Source organism: Monodelphis domestica, chromosome X, assembly GCF_027887165.1.
Source record: "Monodelphis domestica isolate mMonDom1 chromosome X, mMonDom1.pri, whole genome shotgun sequence".
Lineage (NCBI taxonomy): Eukaryota > Metazoa > Chordata > Mammalia > Didelphimorphia > Didelphidae > Monodelphis > Monodelphis domestica.
Window position 1 is genome coordinate 16,651,486 of NC_077235.1, and position 22,700 is coordinate 16,674,185.

A 22,700-nucleotide genomic window follows, 5' to 3' on the forward strand; every position below is an offset into this window, starting at 1 on the left:
CTCACTGCATCCATTCCTGGAGGTCTTTCCAGTTCCCGTCGAATTCCTCTGGTTAATTATTCCTTTGAGGTCTATACTATTTCAGCACCAAGAGATACTACAGTTTGTTTAGCCATTCCCTAATGGAAGGGCATCCCCTCCTTTTCCAATTTTTGGCCACTCTAAACAGAGCAGCTATCAATATTCTTGGTCAAGCCTTTTTCCTTATTATGGGTATGTGGTAGAAACCCTGCAGTGCTATGGCTGGATCAAAAGGCAGACCGTCTTGTAGCGCCCTCTGGCCAGAGTTCCAAATTGCCCTCCAGAATGGTTGGATCAATTCACCACTCCAGCAACAATGCCTTCACATCGGGACTTTGCCTCATCCCCTCAAGCATTCATTATATTCCCTTGCTGTCATGTTAGCCAATCTGTGTAGCCTCCATTTTCAAGAGGAGACACATTCTCATTGATATCTTACATCAGAGTGACACCATTATTGGATAGATTCAAACTTTGAAACACCAGGCAGAGCCACCTATTAGTTGTTCGGGATTGGCAGAGGTACTGCTTACTCAAATGACAAAAAGGGTTCCCAGTACTGATATTCGTCTAAACCCAATAGCAAGAATGCAAATTGCAACGTTCTATTCACCGTATCGGTCTTGGCCATTAAATTTTTCAAATGTGCTAGGTAAAATGGAGGATCCTCTTCCTAGTGCCGGAATCTTTCAAACTGTGAATTTCTCTATAATTGTTCTTTCAAAAGTAACATCCTTGAACCCGTTAACTTGGAAATAATGCCGAGCTATCAATTAGTCATAAAAACCCAAGTCTTTAACCACAATTTCACCTTTAAAACAATATTGAAATTCAAATTTAAAAGTTTTAGACACACACACACACACACACATACACACACACATACACGGTAATCTGAAAAAATTAACCCTAACTCTTTGAAAACAAATACCAGCTTGATAAAAATGTGAAATGACTGCATACAAATAAACATGTTAATACCTCGATGAAAATGCTTCTTATTGGCAATAATCAATATTCACTGCACTTGATATACACGATTTCACACATTAGTCCTACCAATATTTCGGAAGAAAAGATTAGACTTTAAATTCATGAATTTCTGGTCTTCCTTTGGTCTTCTGCTCTATAATCCCCAGTACAGATGACCAGCTCCTGCCCTTGTCTCTAGATTTTCAGAGGAATGAACTGTTGTAATACATCTTGATAGACATTATTTGCTAATGTTTCTATCACCTGCATGTAGAAGAAATCCATTAGACATACGGTATAGCCCAAACCGCACGGAACATTGAGAAGAAACGGAGAACTCAAGTTCTTCAGCTTCCTTGAGAAGCTCTTTCATACATCAAATTTGATAACTCTTTAGACCCTAAGCCCTGACGTTTAAATTCATGCGGAAACTTTCTCTATCATAGCAGCCTTAAAGCCGTTACTCAGATGCAGTAGTGAACACTCTGGCTCTCACACTCCAACTCAAGCTTCCCATTCAAAGCTTTCAGCCAAACATACATGCATGTCACCTATACTCTCCTCGCTCTTCCTTCTACTAGAAATACTATTTTACTCACCTACACAGGTACCAACACTCAGTCACACACAAAACTTAGTCAATGGTGGAGCTTCTGGTCAGGTTGAACTGAGCTCCATTTTGGCCAAAGCACTTTGGAAACAGTTTTGATTGATGTTCCACACTCTTTCTAATATTCTCAGGTATCTGTTCCATCATATAGCACATATATAACTATGTCCCGATGTGAACATGAATTTGTCAGCAGTCCCACTGGGGTATAGGCTGGGGCATGCACACAAATGTAATTGCCTAGTTGGTTACTGATTAAATAGAGGTTACTTTGCCGAGAGTTTGGCTTACATAACCAAAACCACCCAGCTGATTCCTGACTGAACTCAATGGATTCTTGTGTGTGCCTCATATCTGATGGTCAAACTGGCTAGAGGATTAGGCAGCCAAAACTTGGGCATCCAGGCTGGCTCGCCATTTGTTAGCTTGGAAATAACACAGAACTCTCAAATAGTCTGAAAACCAAGTCTTGAATCAGGATAGGGATAAATTGCATATTGTATTCTTTACTCAGAGTCTGGCGCCACAAATTTTACAGGGCAAAAACCCTGGAATTTGGGGATGTTATCCCTGGGATGGCCACCAGGCTAGGTGACAACTCCAAGGAACAAAAGAATCTGGGGAGCCTCTCTACCATTTTGGGGAAATCCAGGAACAGGGTAAGATGAGTGACAATGCTGTAGCTACAAAGGAAATCACTGACAGGATACAGGATGCAGCTTAGGAAAGTAATCCTAGCCAAAGGCTAGGGTCTAAGAGAGGTGGCTGCTTACTATGAATATTGAGAAATGGTAGCTGCCTGGTGTGGATCTTCTTGGGAAAAGGTCTCTTGATACAGAAGGGGAAAATACCTAACTAGGATTGTCATTCACCTTAGGGTCCCCCACTCAGTCTGAATCTGGATACTAAAGGATGGTCCCTGATCAGGTGGGGATTTATTTGGGACAAGATCTCTGATCCAACAGGGGAGACTATCTAAAACAAAGAGGGTCCTGAGCATCTGCTTACTCCCATTCAAGTTGAATTGGCATTCACTTGAGACTCCATTACTCAGTCTGAACCTGCTACCCTGAGGTTCCCTTCTGGGTGGATTCTCACAGAAACAAGAAACAAGTACAAACTTTGAGTCTTCAATTTAGAAGCCAGTCCTAACCTTGGGGTACATTTGATCTTACTAAGCTACAAGTTTGGGGTTTCTAGATTCCATGTTGATACTTTATCTTTCTATATATCTATGTGTCTGTCTATATATGTAATTTTTCTTTGTGATTGTCCTTCCGTCTATGTCTGTTCCTTCCTAAGTGTCTCTCTCTCTCTCTCTCTTTATATCTTTCTATCTGTGTGCTGTCTGTCTATCAATATATCTATATTTTCTGTGTATCTCTTTCTGCTGTCTATGTATCTATCTGCCTGTCTATATGTGCATCTATCCATCTGTCTGCCAGCCAGTCCCTTCTGGTTATCTCTATGTATATATGTATGTATTTGCTTCTCTCATTCTCTGTCTTTTGGTCCATCTCTATGTATGTCTGTGTCTGCCCGTTTTTTCTCTATGCAGATAGATAGCTTTTTGTTAGAGAGACAGAAAGAGAGGGAGGGAGAGAGAGAAAGTCACAGATATGCAGAATGATAAATGGACAAGTTCATAGATCGATAGACATATACAGGCAGACATATAGAGAGACACAGAGATAGAATGAAATACATACATACATACATACATATATACTCACATACATACCTACATAAATAGATAGACACAGACAGATATATAGAGATACAGTTAGATATAATGACAGATAGACAGAAAGGTAGACTTTTTTTTAGTTGTTCTTTCAGAAATAAATTGGAAATAATGGTGAAATTTCAAATAGTCAAAAGAACCCGAGTCTTTACCCATAATTTCACCTTCAAATCTAATTTGAAATTCAAATATAAAAGTTTCAAAATTGAACTTAGCTCAAAATGTCTCCAGATTAAAAATGAGATACACACACACACACACACACACACACGCACACACACACACACACACCCCCTATCATCCTAACTTTGGGGAGGTTGGGAAGCAAGGGATTGCAAAACTGCTTTCATTCCCCTTTAACTCCTGAAAAAATATAATCATGCAAGTCTGTAGATCAAAATGATTGCTAAATTAATCCCCATATTCTAAGTCTTGCCTCTCTGAGGATTTCATCATAGGATGACAGAATATTTGTTTTAACAAGATAAAGGTGACAAATAACTTAAAATGTGTTAGAAAAGCTCCCTAATTTGGAAAAAGAATGTCAGGTATAAGTTGGTAATGATCAGCAGTGAGCTGTAGAGCTTGATAGACACTTATCTGAGCCAATCCTCAGTCCTTCCATTGGCCCTTGTGACTGTATCCTAACCCATTTTCCTCCATAGCATTTCTTTTCCCCATGATCGTCCCATAGAATTCACCTATAGATTGCAATTCTCTCTCACCATGCTAAGTTTATCTTTCTTACTACCAATTCTTTCTAGGCTTCATGATTTCTTTCCTAACGTCTTCTGATTCGACTTTGAGACAACCCAGCACTCTGGAATCTTTGCTGCAACTTCTCCAATGAACAGATGTTCCTTTCCATCCTCTTAACAACGTAAAGTGCTCGTGTTTTCAACTTTCCTTCTTCAACTCAGTCTGGGACTAACTCTGTCCTTTCTAGGTTCTCTAGTTAAAGAGCCTTGGCTCCAGGTAAATAGAATTCTCAGGGGAAATCAAATAGCCAGTTTTCCCTCTGCTGTAGAAATGTTTCTCAAATTAATGAAAATGACAGGACACAATCCTTCTCTGGATTCCTTATCGTGGGGTCTCCTTTGGATTTCTCCTAAAGATGTCTCCTTGAGCATTACTTCCGATTCTGGGCTGCAGGAAAATCTGGTCCATGTTTTTGGCTCCTAATAAACGTCTTGAGGTGAATCTTCTGTTTCATAGGGTTTCATCTCTTCAGCCCCTCGCCAGAACTGGGAATTTGGGGGGAGTAACATCCAGGGCGTTCCTAGAAATATCTTAGGAGTTTCCCAGGTGGGGAATTCCTTTCTCTATTAGCAGTCATGTGCCAATGATCATCAGAAATTATGTGAACAAAACCATCAGTTCTCTCCACTTCAAAAGGAAAATTAGTTCTCGGTATTCTCTGGTCTTTTCAAACAAAAACTTATCTATTGGAATGGTTGCACTCAAAAATTGACCTTCAAGATGCCCCAAATCAGGTTATAGTTGATAATTCTTTTCCTTCTTCAAAAACTCAAACCCATAATACGTTCTCTCCAAACAAAACGTAGGGTTACTAAGTAAAAGGTTCAAAATTACCTCTAACAAGGAACACCTCTAAGATTCCCTTCTCCTTTGCATTTTTTACTCTAATTTCCTTTGGGCTGCCAATTTGTCTTTCTTTTCCCCTTGCCTCAAAGCAATTTGGCCTATGGCTGAAGCTGCTCCTAGAGAGGAATTTAGTGGCTCAATTAAAAAATGTTCAGTGTTTCCTTAACATTGAAAGCAAAACCTTTCCCCCGTATTTCCTGTCCTTTGACAACAATTGAAAGACCCATCAGGTACATAGTTGCCCATCCTCAAATGAACTTTCTTTACTCCAGAAATCACACACACACACACACAAATACGGTAATCTGAAAAAATCAACACTAACTCTTTGAAAACAAATACCAGCTTGACAAAAAATGTGAAATGACTTCACTCAAATAACCAAGTTAATACCTCGAAGAAAATGCATCTTATTGACAATACTCAAAATTCAGTGCACTTGACATAAACAATTTCACACATTAGTCCTAGCAAAACTTGGGAAGTAAAGATTGGACAGTAAAGTCAAGAATTTCCGGACCTCCTTTGGCTTTCTGCTCCATAATCCCCTGCGCAGATGGCCAGCTCCTCCCCTCCTCTCTAGCTTTTCAGAGGAATGAACTGTTGTAACCCAACTTGAAAGGCATTATTTGCTAACTTTTCTATCACCTGCATTCAGAGGACATCCCTTAGACCTTCAGCATAGCCCAACCCCTGAGAGCCTTGAGATGATACCGAGAACTTACATTCTTCAGCTTCTAGAGGAAGCTCTTTCATAAACTAAATTGGATAACTCTTTAGACTTTAAGCCCTGACATTTCAATTCATGAGGAAAATTTCTCTATTTTAATAGCCTTAAAGGAGTTACTCAGACCCTCTAGAGAAAGCTCTGGCTCTCACACTCCAACTGAAGCTTCCTATTCAACGCTTTCAGCCAACCATTCACGCTTGTCACCTATACTATTGTCGCTCTTCCTTCTACTAGAAATACTGCTTCACTCACATACACAGATACCAATACTCTGTGAGAAAAAAAGTTAGTCAATGGGGGAGCGTGTGGTCAGGTTGAACCGGGCTGCATTTTTGCCGACTTATCTTGGAACCAGATTTGATTGATGTTCCACTCTCTTTCCAACATTCCCAGGTACCTGGTCCGTCATATATCATATATATATATATATATATATATATATATATATAACTATGTCTAGGTGCGAACATGAACTTGGCAGCAGTTCCTCTGGGATATAGGCTGGGGTATGCATGGAAATGCGATTGTCCACTTGGTTCCTGATTAAAGAGAGGTTCCTTTGCCGAGAGTTTGACTTAACTAACCGAACCCTCCCAGCTGATTCCTGACTGTACTCGATGGGTTCTTGTGTGTACCTCACATCTGGTGGTCAAACTGGCTGCAGGTTTAGGCAGCCATAAGTTGGGTCTCCTGGCTGGTTTGCTATTTTTTAACATGGAAATAACACAGAACTCTCAAATAGTCCAAAAACCCAAGTCTTGAATCAGGATAGGGATAAATCACATATTCTATTCTTTTCTCAGAGTCTGGCGCCAAAACTTTTACAGGCCATAAACCCTGGACTATGGGAATGTTATCCCTGGGAGGGCCACCAGGCTAGAAGAAAACTCTGAGGAACAAAAGAATTTGGGGAACCCCTCTACTACTTGGGGGAAATCCAGGAGCAGGGAAAGATGAGTGACAATGCTGTAGCTACAAGGGAAATCCCTGACAGGATGCAATCAAACTTAGGAAAGGAATCCTAGCCAAAGGCAAGGGTCTAAGAGAGGGGGATGCTTACAGTGGATACTGAAGAATGGTCCCTGCCAGCTATGGATCTTCTTGGGAAAGGGTCTCTTCATACAATAGGGGAGAGTACATAACTAGGATTGTCATTCACCTAAGGGTTGCCCACTCAGTCTGAAACTGCTCACCTGGGATTCCCTTCAGGGTGGATTCCCATGGGAACCGGGAACAAGTACAGTCTTTGGGGTCTCCAACCTACAAGTTCCTCCTGGAATCTTAGGCTTCACCAGATCCCACTAGGCCCCAAGTTTGGGGTTTCTAGATTGCACGTTGACACACCTTATTGCTGATGCTGTCAATACATTTACTTCATTCAATCAGGAAAAGCAGGAGCTGTATTTGCCAATGGTGGCCGTTACTCCAGGCACAGAATGGTTTTTTACAGGAAACAGAATTGCTTACAGTTTGACACGTGATGAAAATTATAACACAGACTAGTAAAATCTCATGTGATTCATTGTCTGTTGTTTATATGGTTATTTGTTAAACAGCTGTAAAAATTAATGGAAAGCAAGATGTTCTCTTGATTGACATCACTATGAATCCTATCTTGCAAAGACAAAGTTAAAATATTAGAACAGACTTTTGCTCTCACAACAATTTCGCCATTCCCCTCTCTGAAGGAATGTCAAAGGTCAATGGCCTTCCCGGTGTTCCTATTGTCAACCTGAAATCAAGAAACCCCAAACTTGTGGCCTAGACGTATCTGGTGTAGCCTGGATTTCCGGAGGAGCTTGTAAGTTGGAGACCCCAAAGTTTGTACTTGTTCCCTGATCCCGTGAGAATCCAGAGGGATAGAGACAGACAGATAGAAAGACCGATAGGCAGGCCGACTGGCAGATGGGTAGTGAGATAGGTAGGAGGGCAGATAGATGGATATAGAGATAGCACATAGAGAGACACATAGTCAGACACAGACAGAGAGATAGACCGGCAGGCAGACAGACAGAAAGAGAGATAAATAGATAGGAAGATAGAAAGAAGTCATAGAAACACACACAGACACAATGAGAGATAGTCAGAGATATTGAAAGATCAATAGAACATGAAAATATTGGAGAATGAAACAAAGGGACAGACAGAGACAGGTAGATGGAAGGACAGATCGAGGGAAGATGGGATGAAGTGACAGACACAGAAAGTCAGGCAGATGGATAGACAGGCAGACAGGTATAGACTGATAGCAATACAGATAGATAGATACAGGTAGATGAATAGATGATATATAGAGAGAATGAGAGAAAAACAGACTAAGAGACACAGATATGTGGATCGACAGAGATACAGAAGGACTAAGATATGGACACAGACAGATGGACTAGATTCTTTCTCACTTTGTCTATCTACTGGCCTTTCTGTGTTCTATCAGACTGTCCTTCTGTCTGCATGTCCCACCTAACTATATGTGTCCATGTTTTTATGGATGTATATACGATATCTATCTATCTATCTATTTCTCTCTCTCTCTCTCTGTCTGCCTGTCTCTCTCTCTCTCTCTCTCTATCTATCTATCTATCTATCTATCTATCTATTAATGTCTTAGTGTTTCTCTCTGTCGTCTATATAACGATCTACATGCCTGTCTGTGTATCTAAAGAGTTTGTCTGTATCTCTGCCAATCAGTCAGGTCTGGCTGTATATCTCTTTGTGTGCTTTTATGTATCCATTTATGTATCTCTCTATGTATCTAACTAATGTTGACTTATAAAAACACAAAACTATTAAATAGTCACAGAACTCACTCTTTAGTCAAGGAAAAGGGGATCAGTGTGACAATAGAGCTCTAGACAGAGGTGGTCGCCACAAGGGTACACAGAGTCCCAGGACTGAACTCTTGTTGATGTGGACACTGACCTGTGGGAAAGGTAACACCACCAGACTGGACAGTTCCAAAGAACAAAAGAATTTGGGGAACTTCTCTAACATTTGGGGAAATCCATGGGCAGGGAAAGATGATTGACTTTGCTCTAGCTACAAAGAAAATGGGAGTGTTCAAACTCTACTGACAGCATCCAATGAAGGTTGGGAAGAGAGTCACAACTTGAGGAGAGAGACTAAGGGAAAGGGCTGCAGACATTGGATACTAAAAGATGGTCCCTGATGAGGTGGGGATTTACTTGGGAAAAGATCTCTGATTCCACAGGGCAGACTACCTAAAACAAAGAGGGTACTTAGCATCTTCTTAGTCCCATTCAAGTAGAATTGGCATTCACTTGAGGCTCCATTACTCAGATTGAACCTGCTAGCCTGAGTTTCCCTTCTGGGTGGATTCTCATAGAAACAAGAAACAAGTACAAACATTGAGACTTCAATTTAGAAGCTAGTCCTAACCTTGGTGTACATCTGATATTACTATGCTACAAGTTTGGGGTTCCTAGATTCCGTATTGACGCTCTCTCTGTCTATCTATTTATCTGTCTGTCTATATATGTAATTCTTTCTTTGTGATTGTCCTTCCATCCATGTCTGTTCCTTGCTTGGTCTCTCTCTCTCTCTCTCTCTCTCTCTCTCTCTCTCTCTCTCTCTCTCTCTCTCTCTCTCTCTCTCTCTCTCTCTCTGTCTCTGTCTCTCTCTCTCTCTCTGTTTTTATATCTGTCTACCTGCGTGCTGTCTGTCTATCAATATATCTATATTTTCTGTGTGTGTCTTTGTGCTGTCTATGGATCTATGTACCTGTCTGTATGTGTATCTCTCTATCTGTCTTCCAGCCAGTCCCTTCTGGTAATCTCTATGTATGTATGTATGTATGTATGTATGTATGTATGTATGTATGTATGTATGTATATATGTATGTATGTATTTGCTTCTCTCATTCTCTGTCTTTCTGTCCTCTCTATGTCTGTCTGTGTCTATCATTTTTTTCTATGCAGATAGTGATTTGTGAGAGAGGGAGGGAGGGCAGAAGGGAGGTATGGAGTGATAGAGAGAGAGAGAGAGAGAGAGAGAGAGAGAGAGAGAGAGAGAGAGAATCCACAGATACGCAGAATGATAAATGGACAAGTTGATACATCGATAGACCAATAGACATATACAGGCAAACACTTAGAGAGACACACAGATAGGATGAGATCGATGATAGATACATACATACATACATACATATATACATAGATTGATAGACACAGACAGATATATACATAGTTAGATATCACAGATGGACAGAAAAGTAGACTGAAGTATCGAAAGATTAATAAACAGAGAGAATGACAGATAGTGAAACAGAGGGTCAGCACAGAGAGAGGCAGAGAGAGTCAAGCAGATCGATTCATAGACATGAAAAGTCAAATATCAAGAAAGATAGACTTGGGTAGACAGATTCAAAGAGAGAGAGATAGACGGAAAGATCACTAAGTTGATATGAAGAGAAGGAAAGAGAAATAGACTTCCAGACACACACAAACTAATGGATAAAAAGATAGGACAGAGGAACAGACAGACAGACACGTGAGCAGACATACTGACAGACAGATTAATATCTCTGTCATTCTTTCTGACTGCCTTCCTTTCTTTGTATCTACAAGTCTATCTCACTGGATGTGCAACTGTCTATCTATCCAGATTTTTCTATCTATCTATCTATCTATCTATCTATCTATCTATCTATCTATCTGTCTGTCTGTCTGTCTGTCTGTCAATCTTTATCTTTGTGTATCTATCGCTGTAGTCTAGGTATCTATCTGCCTGCCTGTTTCTGCATGGATCAATCTATATGTAGATCCTTTGTGTATTTTAAAGTGTTGTGACATCCTGGAGAACTACAACTCCCAGTGTGCCCCACGAGTCCCACTCCTCTGAGTCCTAGATTGGGGCTGGTCTGGCAATGGACCAATCCCACGTTGAGGGAGGGTCAATGTGCATGGTCCCTCCTTAGCATGGGATTGGTCCAATTCAAGACCAATCCCATGAAAGGAAAATGGGCATCATCCCTTTCCCAGCATAGCATTGGTCCAAATCAAGACCAATCCCTCTCCGGAAATAAGTTGGAAAGACCCCTAGAGCACACTGGGAGATGTAGTCCACTAGACCACAACCCTTGAAAACCCACAAGATCTCTCTCTATGAATCTATGTAGACATTGAGATGGACAGCATAACAGACAGAAGGACTGATAGATTATTTGTTCTGTTATTCTGTCTATTTGCCTATTTGTTGGTATATCTCTCAGCCTCTCTGTGTTTCTTTTTTGGGTTTTCAAGTGTTGTGACAGCCTGGGGAACTACAACCCCCATTGTGCCCCTGGAGTCCCTCCCCTTTGAGTCGTGGCTTGGGATTGGTCCAGAATTGGACCAATCCCGTGGTGGGGGATGAACAATGCCCATGGCCTCTCCTTAGTCCAGGATTGGTCAATCTCAATGCCAATCACGCACATTAATATAGGGAGCATCCTTACTCACCCAGGGAATGATTGGTCCAATTCAAGACCATTCACTCCAAGGAAATATGGGGGAGACACCCCTGGAGCACACTGGGGGATGCAGTTCCTCAGACCACAACCCAAGAAAAGCCACACTATCTGTAGCTCATTATGCATGTAGACTGAGAGGTGGAGAAGGTGACAGACGGACAGGAGGACTGACAGACAGAGTGCTTCCTTTATCTGTTATTCTGTTTTACTGCCTTCTTTTTAATGTATGTGTCAATCTGTCGATCGGTCTGCCCATCAGTCCTCTCTGGGTATCTATCTCTATATACGTAAGTATGTATGTACCTTTCTATGTATGTATCTGTTTATCAATCTATCTCCAGTGTCTGTCAATCTCTCTTTCAATTGGTCTGTGCCTCTGTCTAACTTATCAATTACTCGATCTTTCCGATTCTCCTTCTCAGGTTTCCACCCAAACATATCGGAATAAGTGGTTGCTGGCAAGCAAAGCATATGATGGTGTCCCTGTGGTTTTCAGATGGCTCAGCAGATGTATTTGGTTCAAGATTGGAGGGGGAGTGGCAGACGTACACTTTGGCCAGTGAGGTGAGTGGCTGTTGCAGACTTCATGATGGGTCCAAACACTTCTCAGACTCTTCCATGAGGTGCTGGATTCTTGAATAGGGAAGCAAGGAATCAATAGCTCAGAGGCTAAGCTCTGCGCCTTACTTACAGGGATCTTAACCTGTTGTCCTGACTTTTCTCAAAAAGGAGCATTTACTAAACAAGAATGGCATTTCCTCGGGCAGGCTATGAAACAAAGTGAGGCAAAAGGACACAGAATGTTACTGCCTTTGGGATCCCATGCAATCTAGTGAAGATATTGCACAAACTATGGAGAGTTGAGCTGTTCCTCAGCTGCAGACCCCACCTTTCATTGCTTGTACTCACTCTTCTTGCCCCTTTGAATGAGATGGCCAAAGAGAAACAACCCTTCCTTAATGCTGCAGATGCCAAGAACCAGCCCCATGTCCTGGGGCAAACCTCCTCCCCAAACCCCTTGTTTCTGGGTCCTGTACTCACTGCTGTCAAATGATAGCTAAACCGCAGCATGGAGGCATGATGTCTGGCTGTCCTCCCAAGGAGCAGCTTTTGCATCCATGCTCTTCCACCTCGGCTGCCTCTTGACCACATTCAACATGACTTTCCAAATCAATAAAATGTCTCTTTTATTTTGAAGCTAAGTTTCAGAGTCTTGCATTCTTGCCAATGGTATCCTTCCCGAGCTCCAGGGGTGCATCTCTGAACCCCACAACAATCATCCTGGGTGCCATTCAATAAAATGATGCTGTCTCCTCAGGGAGAAAACTGACACCTGAGGCCAAGGAAGAAATGCAAAATCTTGAAACAGTTGGATACCAAAAGCAAGTCTGGAGAATTGATCATTCTCAAAGTTTTCTAGCTGGTCTTTTATTTATTTCTTTATTCACCAATTTTCTTTTATTATTGCTTTTTAGATATTATTTAGTCAATTTAGTACATGATTCCTCTTTGGTGACAAGAATCATGTTTTTTCTACCCTTCCCGTATTTGAGAGGAATTACACTGGGTATGACATGTGTCCTTGATGAGAACCTCTTTCCATGTTGTTGATGTTTGCACTAGGATGTTCATTTAGAGTCTATATCCCCAACCCTAACCCCCTGGACCCCTGTAATCTTGCAGTTGATTTTCTTGGGTGTTTCTGCTCCCACATTTTCCTTGTAAATGTGGATAGTGTTTTTTCTTGAAGATCCCTCTGGATGGTTCAGGATCACTGCATTGCCACTAATGAAGAAGTTCATTTCATTCCATTGTACCACAGTGTATCCTTCTCAGTCTACAATGTTCTCCTGCTTCTGCTCCTCTCACTCTGCATCCATTCCTGGAGGTCTTTCTAGTTCCCGTGGAATTCCTCCAGTTTATTGTTCCTTTTAGCACCATAGTATTCCAGCACCAAGAGATACCACAGTTTGTTCAGCCATTCCCCAATGGAAGGACATCCCCTCCTATTCCAATTTTTAGAGATTCCAAAGAGCGCAGGTATCAATATTCTTAGCCAATTCTTTTTTCTTATTATGTCTGTGGGGTACAAACCCAGTAGTGCTAAGGCTGGATCAAAAGGAAGACAGTCTTTTTGCACTCTTTGGTCCAAATTGCCCTCCAGAATGGTTGCATCAATTTAACACTCCACCAGCAATCCCTTCATGTCCCGACTTGGCTACATCCCCTGCAGCATTCATTACTTTCCCTTGCCGTCATGTTAGTCAATCTGTCTAGCCTCTATTTTCAAGAGGAGACACATTCTCACTGATGCATGGCATCAGAGTGACCACATTATTGGATTGGTTCAAACGTTGAAACATCAGGCAGTGTCACCTATTAGTTGTTCGGGATTGGCAGAGGTACTGCTTATTCAAATGACAAAAAGGGTCCCAGTACTGATGTTCGTCTAAACCCAATAGCAAGAATGCAAGTTGCAACGTTCCGTTCACTGTATCGGCCTTGGTAATTAAATTTTTTAAGTGTGGTAGGTAAAATGGGGAATCATCTTCCTAGTGCCGGAATCTCGCAAACGGTTTATTTCTCTATAATTGTTCTTTCAAAAGTAACATCCTTGAACCTGTTAACTTGGAAATAATGCCGAGCTATCAAATAGTCAGAAAAACCCAAGTCTTTTACCACAATTTCACCTTCATAACGATTTCGAACTTAAAATTTAAAAGTTTCGTGCGCACACACACACACAAAGACACACGCACACACACACACATCCTCTCTCTATCTTTGGGGACGTTGGGATGCTCTGGATTGAAAAACTGTTTACACTCCTCTTTACCTACTGAACAAAATATAATCATGCCAGTCTGTAGACCAAAATTATCCTCATAATAATTCCCATATTCTAAGCCTTGCCTTTCTGAGGATTTTATCATAGATTGAGAGAACATTTGCTCTAACAGGAGAAAAGTGGGAAATACCTCAAAACGGGGGATAAAAGCTCCCTAATTTGGAATACGAATGTCAAGTATAAGTTGGCAATGATGATCAGTCAGCTGTAGAACTTGATAGAAACTTAGCTGAGCCAATCCTCAGCCCTTCCATTGGCACTTGTGACTATATCCTAACCCATTTTCCTCCATAGCATTTCCTTTCCCCATGACCTTTCCAAAGAATTTACCCTTAGATCTCAATTTTCTCTCACCATGCTAAGATTATCTTTCTTACTTTGAGACTTTGAGACAACCCAGGACTCTGGAATCTTTGCTGCAACTTCTCCAATGAACTGATGTTCCTTTCCATCCTCTTAATAAGGTAAAATGCTCCTATTTTCAACTTTCCTCTTTCAGACCAGTCTGGGGACTAACTCTGTCTTTTCTAGGTTCTGTACTAAAAGGGCCTTGGGGTCAGGTTAATAGAATTCTCAGGGGAAATCAAATCGCCAGTTTTCCCTCTGCTGTAGAAATATTTCTAAAGTCATTGAAAATTACAGGACACAATCCTTCCCTGAATACCGTATCTGGGGGACTCCTTCAGATTTCTCCTAAGATGTGTCTTTGAGCAGTTCTTTAGATTCTGGGCAGGAGAAAAATCTGGTCCAGGATTTTTGCTCCTAGGAAACATCTTGAGGTAAATCTTCACTTTCATAGGTTTTCATCTCTTCCCCCCCACGCCAGAACTGGCGGGGCGGGGTAAAATGTAGGGCGTTCTAGAAATATCTTAGGAGTTTCCCAGGTGGGGAATTCCTTTCTCTATTAGCTGTCATGTGCCAATGATCATCAGAAATAATGCTTATAAAACCATCAGTTCTCTCCACTTCAAAATCAAAATTAGTTCTCATTATTCTCTGGTCTTTTCAAACAAAAACTTATCTATTGGAATGGTTGCACTCTGGAAATTGACCTTCCACATGCCCCAAATCAGGTTATAGTGGATGATGCTTTTCCTTTTTTAAAAACTAAAACCTGTAACATTTTCTCTCAAAAAACAAAACTTAGGGTTACTAAGGAAAAGGTTCAAAATTTCCTCTAAATAGTAACACCTCTACTATTCCTTCTCTTTTTCTTTTTTTACTGTAATTTGCTTTCCGTGGCCAATTTGCCTTTCTCTTCGCCTTTCCTCAAAGCACATTGGCTTATGGTTAAAGGTGCTCCTAGAGAGGACATTAGTACCTCAATTAAAAAATGTTCAGGGTTTCCTTAGCATTGAAAGCAAAACCTTTTCCCCCGTATTTCCTGTCCTTTGACGACAATTGAATGACCCGTCACGTACATAGTTGCCCATCCTCAAATGAACTTTCTTTACTCCAGAAATCATACACACACACACACACACACACACACACACACACACACACACACACACACACACAGAGTAATCTGAAAAAATCATCTCTTGCTCTTTGGAAGCAAATAATAGCTTGACAAATATGTGCAATGATTGCACTGAAGTAACAAAGTTATTACCCAGTAGAAAATGCATCTTATTGGCAATACTCAAAATTCACTGCACTTGATGTACACGATTTCACACATTTGTCCTACAAAACTTGGGAAGAAGATTAGACTATAAAGTCAAGAGTTTCTGGACCTCCTTTGGCCTTCTGCTCAATGATCCCCTGTGCAGTTAGCCAGCTCCTGCCCTTGTCTCTAGCTTTTCAGAGGAATGAACTGTTGTAACACAACTTGATAGACATTATTTGCTAATATTTCTATCACCTGCATTCAGAAGAAATCCATTGGGATTATAGTATAGCCCAAACCCCAAAGATCATTGAGAGGAAATGGAGAACTTAAGTTCTACAGCTTCTAGGAGAAGCATTTTCATACATCAAATTTGATAACTCGTTAGAATTTAACCCCAGACATTTCAAATCAAGAAGACACTTTCTGTATTTTAGTAGGCTGAAAGCATTTACCCTGACCCTCTATAAAACACTCTGGCTCTCACATTCCAATTCAAGCTTCCTATTCAACACTTTCAGCCAACCATTCACGCATGTCACCTATACTATCCTTGCTCTTCCTTCTACTAGAAATACTTCTTCACTCACAAACACATGTACAAATACTCTGTGACAAAAAAAGTTAGTCCGTGGGGGAGCGTGTGTTCAGGTTGAACCGGGCTCCATTTTGGCCGACTTACCTTGGAACCAGATTTGATTGATGTTCCACACTTTTTCAAACATTCCCAGGTACCTGGTCCGGCATATACCATATATATAACTATGTACTTATGTGAACATAAACTTGGCAGCAGTTCCACTGGCGTGTTGGCTGCAGTATGCACGGAAAAGCGATTGTCCACTTGGTTTCTAATTAAACAGACATTCCTTTGCCGACAGTTAGGAATGGAATCCTTGCAAAAGGCTAGGGTCTAAGAGAGGGGCTACTTACAATGGATACTGAAGAATGGTCCCTGCCAGGTGTGGAATTCTTGGGAAAGGGTGTCTTGATACCGTAGAGGAGACTACCTAACTAGGATTGTCATTCACCTGAGGGTCCCCCACTCAGTCTGAAACTGTTCGCCTGGGATTCCCTTCAGTGTGGAGTCCCATGGCAACAGGGAACAAGTACAATCTTTGAGGTCTCCAACCTACAAGCTCCTCCTGAAACCTGGGTTTCAGCACATCCCACAAATCACATGTTTGAGGTTTCTAGATTCCCGTTGACCCTTCTTATTGCTGATGCTGTAAATACATTCACTACATTCAATCAGGAAAAGCAGTATTTGCCAACGGTGGTCGTTAATGCAGGCACAGTAAGGTTTTTTGCAGGAAATAGAATTGCTTACAGTTTGACACGTGATGAAGATCATAGCACAGACTAGTAAAATCCCACGTCATTCATTGTCTGTTGTTTATCTGGTCATTTGTTAAATAGCTGTAAAAATTAAAGGAATGTAAGATGTAGAACCTATTCTGTTGATTGACACCACCGTGAATCCTTACTTTCAAAGACAGAGTTAAATTTTTAGAACACACTTTGGCTCTCACACCAATCTCCGCAATCCCCTCTCTGAGAGTATGTCAAAGATAAATGGCCTTCCTGGTTTTCCTATTGTCAACCTGGAATCAAGAAACCCCAAGCTTGTGTCCTAGAAGGATCTGGTGAAGCCTGGGTTTGTGGAGGACCTTGTAGGTTGGAGTCCCCAAAGTTTGTACTTGTTCCCTGATCCCGTGAGAATCCAGAGAGATAGAGACAGACAAACAGAAAGACAGATAGGCAGGCCGACTGGTAGATGGGTACTCAGATAGGTAGGAGGGCAGATAGATGGTTATAGAGGTAGCACATGTAGTCTATATAACTGTCTACCTGCCTGCCTGTGTATCTTATGAGTCTGTCTGTATCTCTGCCAATCAGTCAGGTCTGGCTATATATCTCTCTGTGTGTTTTTATGTGCCCATATTTTTATGTATCTATTTATGTATCTCTCTATGTATCTGTATCTCTCTATGTATATATCTAACTACTGTTGATTTGTAAAAACAGAAAATATTAAATAGTCAGAAAAATGACTCATCAGGGAAAAGGGGTTTACTGTGACAGTAGAGCTCTAGACAGAGTTGGGTGCCACAAGGCTACAGAGTCCCAAGACTGAAATCTGGTTGGTCTGGTCACTGACCCCTGGGAAAGGCAACAGCACAAGATTGGCAAGTTCCAAAGAAGAAAACAATTTGGGGACCTTCTCCACCATTTTGGGTAAAATCCCAGGCAGGGAAAGATTATTGACTTTCCTTTAACAACAAAGAAAAAGGGAGTGTTCAAACTCTACTGACAGCAATAAATGAAGCTTGGGAAAAGAATCACAGCTTGAGTTGAGGGTCTAAGGGAAAGGGCTGCTGACAGTGGAGACTAAAGATGGTCCCTGATCAGGTGGGGATTTACTTGGGAAAACATCTCTGATCCCACAGAGTAGACTACCTAAAACAAAGAGGGTCCTGAGCATCTGCTTAGTCCCATTCAAGTAGAATTGCCATTCACTTGAGGCTCCATTATTTAGTCTGAACCTGCTAGCCTGAGGTTCCCTTCTGGGTGGATTCTCACAGAAACAAAGAACAAATACAAACATTGAGTCTTCAACTTAGAAACTAGTCCTAACCTTGGGTTTCATCTGATCTTACTATGCCACAAGGTTGGGGTTTCTAAACTCCGTTTTGACACTCTGTTTATCTATCTCTCTGTCTATATATGTAATTCTTTCTTTGTGATTGTCCCTCTGTCCATGTCTGTTCCTTGCTCGGTCTCTCTCTCTCTCTCTCTCTCTCTCTCTCTCTCTCTCTCTCTCGCTCTCGCTCTTGCTCTTTGTTTTTATATCTGTGTGCTGTCTGTCTATCAATATATCTATATTTTCCATGTGTCTCTTTGTGCTTTCTATGTATCTGTCTGCCTGTATGTGTGTGTATCTATCCATCTGTCTGCCAGCCAGTCCCTTCTGGTAATCTCTATGTATGTATGTATGTATGTATGTATGTATTTGCTTCTCTTAGTCTTTGTCTTTCTGTCTATCTATTTGTCTGTGTGTCTGTCAGTTTTTTTCCCTACACAAATAGATAGCTATTTGTGAGAGAGGAATAGAGAGAGAGAAAAAAACAGAGTGACAGACAGAGAGACAGAGAGAGGGAAAGCAACAAATATGCAAAATGATAAATGTACAAGTTTATAGGTTGATAGACCGAGAGACATATAGAGGTAGACATGTAGAGAGACAAACAGATAGAATTAGATAGATAGATAGATAAATAGATAGAGAGAGAGTGAGAGAGTCAGAGAAAGAGACAGATAGATATATAGAGACACAGTTAGATATAATGACATTTAGACAGAGAGGTAGACTGAGGTATCGATATATTAATAGACAGAGAGAATGATGGATAGCAACACAGAGGGTTAGACACACATAGAGAGACAGAGAGAGTCAAGCAGATCGATACATAGACATAAACAGTCAAATATCTAGAGAGATAGACTTGGGTGGACAGATTCAAAAAGAGAGAGATAGACAAAAAGATCACTAGGTTGATATAAATAGAAGGAAAGAGAAAAAGACTACCAGAGACAGATTGATGGACGAAAAGACAGGACAGAGCGACAGACAGATACACAAATGAACAGAAAGACTGACAGACAGATTAGTTTCTCTGTCATTCTGTCTATCTGCCTTCCTTTCTGTGTATTTACAAGTCTGTCTCATTGGATGTGCATCTGTTTGTCTATATATCCTGATTTTTGTATCCGTCTATCTGTCTGTCCCTATCTGTCTCTCTGTCTATGTATCTGTCTATCTATATGTCTGTCGATCTGTCTGTCTTTCTACTTATATATCTATCGATCTATCTATGTCTTTGTGTTCCTGTTGGTGTAGTTTATGTATCTATCTGCCTGCTTGTTTTGGCATGGATCACACTGTGTGTATGTCATTTGTGTGTTTTAAAGTGTTGTGACATCCTGGGGAACTACAACTCCCAATGAGACCTAGTGGTCACATCCCTTTGAGTCCTGGCTTCTGATTGGTCTTGTATTGGACCAATCCTGTGTTGGGGGATGGACTATGTCTATGGTCCCTCCTTAGCATGGGATTGGTCCATATCAAGACCAATCCTATGAAAGGAAAATGGGCATCATCTCTTGCCCAGTAGAGGATTGGTCAAATTGAAGAACAATTCTTCACGGGAAATAAGTAGGAGGGAACCCTGGAGCATGCTGGGAGACATAGTCCCGTAGGCCACAACCATTGAACACCCACTGGATCTCTCTATGTAGATGGAGACATGGACAGCTAGACAGACAGAAGAACTGACACACAGATTATTTGATATGTTATTCTGTCTATTCGCCTACTGGTTGGTACGTCTGTCAGCCTGTCTGTGTTTCTTTTGTGGTTTTTCAAGTGTTGTGATAGCCTCGGGAACTACAAGCCCCATTGTGCCCCAGGAATCTGTACCTTTTGAGTCCTGGCTTGGAATTGGTCCGGAATTCGACCAATCCCGTGGTGGGGGAGGGACAATACCCATGGCCCCTCCTTAGCCCAGAATTGGTCCATCTCTTTAGCAATCAGCACAGTAAAGTAGGGAGCATCATTTGTCACCCAGCCTAGGATTAGTCCAATTCAAGACCAATCCCAACCAGGAAAGATGGGGGAGGGGCCCCTGGAGCACACTGGGGAATGCAGTTCCTCAGGCGACAACCTAAGAAGAGCAAAACTATATCTTGCTCTATATCCATGTAGACTGAGTGATGGACAAGGGGACAGATAGACAGGAGGACTGAAAGACAGAGACTTTCGTTTTTCTACTTTTCTGTCTTACTGCCTTCCTATCTATTGGTCTATCAATCAAAGTGTCTGTCTGCCCATCAGCCCTCTCTGGGTCTCTATCTCTACATAGGTATGTATGTATATACCTATCTATGTATGTATCTTTCTATCAATCGATCTCAAGTGTCTGTCAATCTGTCTGTCCATTGGTCTATCCCTGTATCTAATTTATAAGTCACACGATCTTTCCCATTCTACTTCTCAGGTGTCCACTCTAGAAAATCAGGATAACTGATTCCAGAGAAGCAAAGCATGTGATGGTGCCCCAGTTGGGTTCAGATGGCTCAGAATATGTATTTGGTTCAAGATTGGAGGGGGAGTGGCAGACCTCCACTTTGGCCAGTGAGGTGAGTGGCTGTGGCAGACGGGATGATGGGTCCAAACCCTTCTTCTCAGTCTCTTCCATGAGTTGATCAAAGTCTTCAATAGGAAAGCAAGGAATCAAGATCTCAGAGGCTAAGCACTGCACCTTACTTACAGGGATCTTAACCTGTTGTCCTGACATTTCCCAACGAGGAGCATTTACTAAACAAGAATGGCATTTCCTTGGGCAGGCTATGAAACAAAGTGAGGCAAAAGGACACAGAATGTTAGCCACCATTGAGATCCCATGCACTCTAGTGAGGATACTGCACAAACTGTGGAGAGTTGAGCTGTTCCTCAGCTGCAGTCCCCACCTTTCACTGGTTCTACTCACTCTTCTTTCCCCTTTTAATGAGATGCCAAAGAGAAACACCCCTTCCTTAATGTTGCAGATGGAAAGAACTAGCCCCATGGCCTGGGACAAACCTCCTCCCCAAACCCCTTGTTCCTGGGTCCTGTCCTCACTGCTGTCAAATGATAGCTAAACCCCAGCATGGAGGCATGCTGTGTTGCCTTCCTCCCAAGGAGCAGATTTTGCTCGCAAGCTCTCCCACCTTGGCTGCCTCCTGACCACAGTCAACATGACTTTCAAATCAATAAAATGTCCCCTTTTCTTTTGAAGCCATGCTTCAGAGTCTTGCATTCTTACGATGATATAACTCCGATCTCCAGAGGAGCATCTCTGAACCCCACAACAATCATTCCATGTGCCATTCAACAAAATGATGTCGTCTCCTCAGGGAGAAAACTGACACCTGAGACCAAGGAAGAAATGCAAAATCTTGAAACAGCTGGAGACCAGAAACTAAGTCTGGAGAATTGATCCTTCTCAAACTGTTCTAGCCAGCCTTTTATTGATTTCTTTATTCAGAAATTGTCTTCTTTTATTGCTTTTCAGATTTTATTTAGTCAGTTTAGCACATTATTTCTCCTCGGTGACAAGAATCATATTCTTTCAATCCTTCCCCTGCCCTACCCTTCCCGTAGTCGAGGGGAATTCCACTGGGTATGACATGTGTCCTTCAGGAGAACCTCTTTTCTAGTTGTTGATGTTTGCACTAGGATGTTCATTTAGAGTCTATATCCCCAGCCTTAACCCCCTGGACCCTTGTAATCTAGCAGTTGTTTTTCTTGGGTGTTTCTACTCCCACAGTTTTCCTCGTGAATGTGGATAGTGTTGTTTCTCATCGATTCTGCCCGGTAGTTTAGGATGATTGCATTGACACTAATGAAGAAGTCCATTCCATTCCATTCCATTGTACCACGGTGCATCCATCTCTATGTACAATGTTCTCCTGGGTCTACTTCTCTCACTCTGCATCCATTCCTGGAGGTCTTTCCAGTTCCTGTGGAATTCCACCAGTTTATTATTCCTTTGAGGTCTATACTATTTCAGCACCCAGAGGTACCCCAATTTGTTCAGCCATTCCCCAGTTGAAGGGTATCCCCTCCTTTTCCAATTTTTGGCCACTCCAAAGAGAGCAGCTATCAATATTCTTGGTCAAGGCTTTTTCCTTATTATGGGTATGTGGTAGAAACGCTGCAGTGCTATGGCTGGATCAAGAGGCAGACCATCTTGTAGGGCCCTCTGGGCAGAGTTCCAAATTGCCCTCCAGAATGGTTGGATCAATTCACCACTCCAGCAACAATGCCTTCACATCCAGACTTTGCCTCATCCCCTCAAGCATTCATTATATTCCCTTGCTGTCATGTTAGCCAATCTGTGTAGCCTCCATTTTCAAGAGGAGACACATTCTCATTGATACTTTGCATCAGAGTTACACCATTATTGGATAGATTCAAACTTTGAAACACCAGGCAGAGCCACCTATTAGTTGTTCGGGATTGGCAGAGGTACTGCTTACTCAAGTGA

General features: G+C 41.6%; 2 long non-coding RNA genes across 2 annotated transcripts in view; both read left to right on the forward strand.

The window, feature by feature from the left end:
- Positions 1-22,700, forward strand: part of LOC130456083 (uncharacterized) — a 134,068-nt gene that overhangs the window by 92,946 nt on the left and 18,422 nt on the right. The window lies entirely within an intron of this gene.
- Positions 9,777-12,349, forward strand: LOC107650443 (uncharacterized). The gene is made up of 2 exons (XR_008914387.1): positions 9,777-11,439; positions 11,575-12,349. It is a non-coding gene; the product is annotated as an uncharacterized LOC107650443 (long non-coding RNA).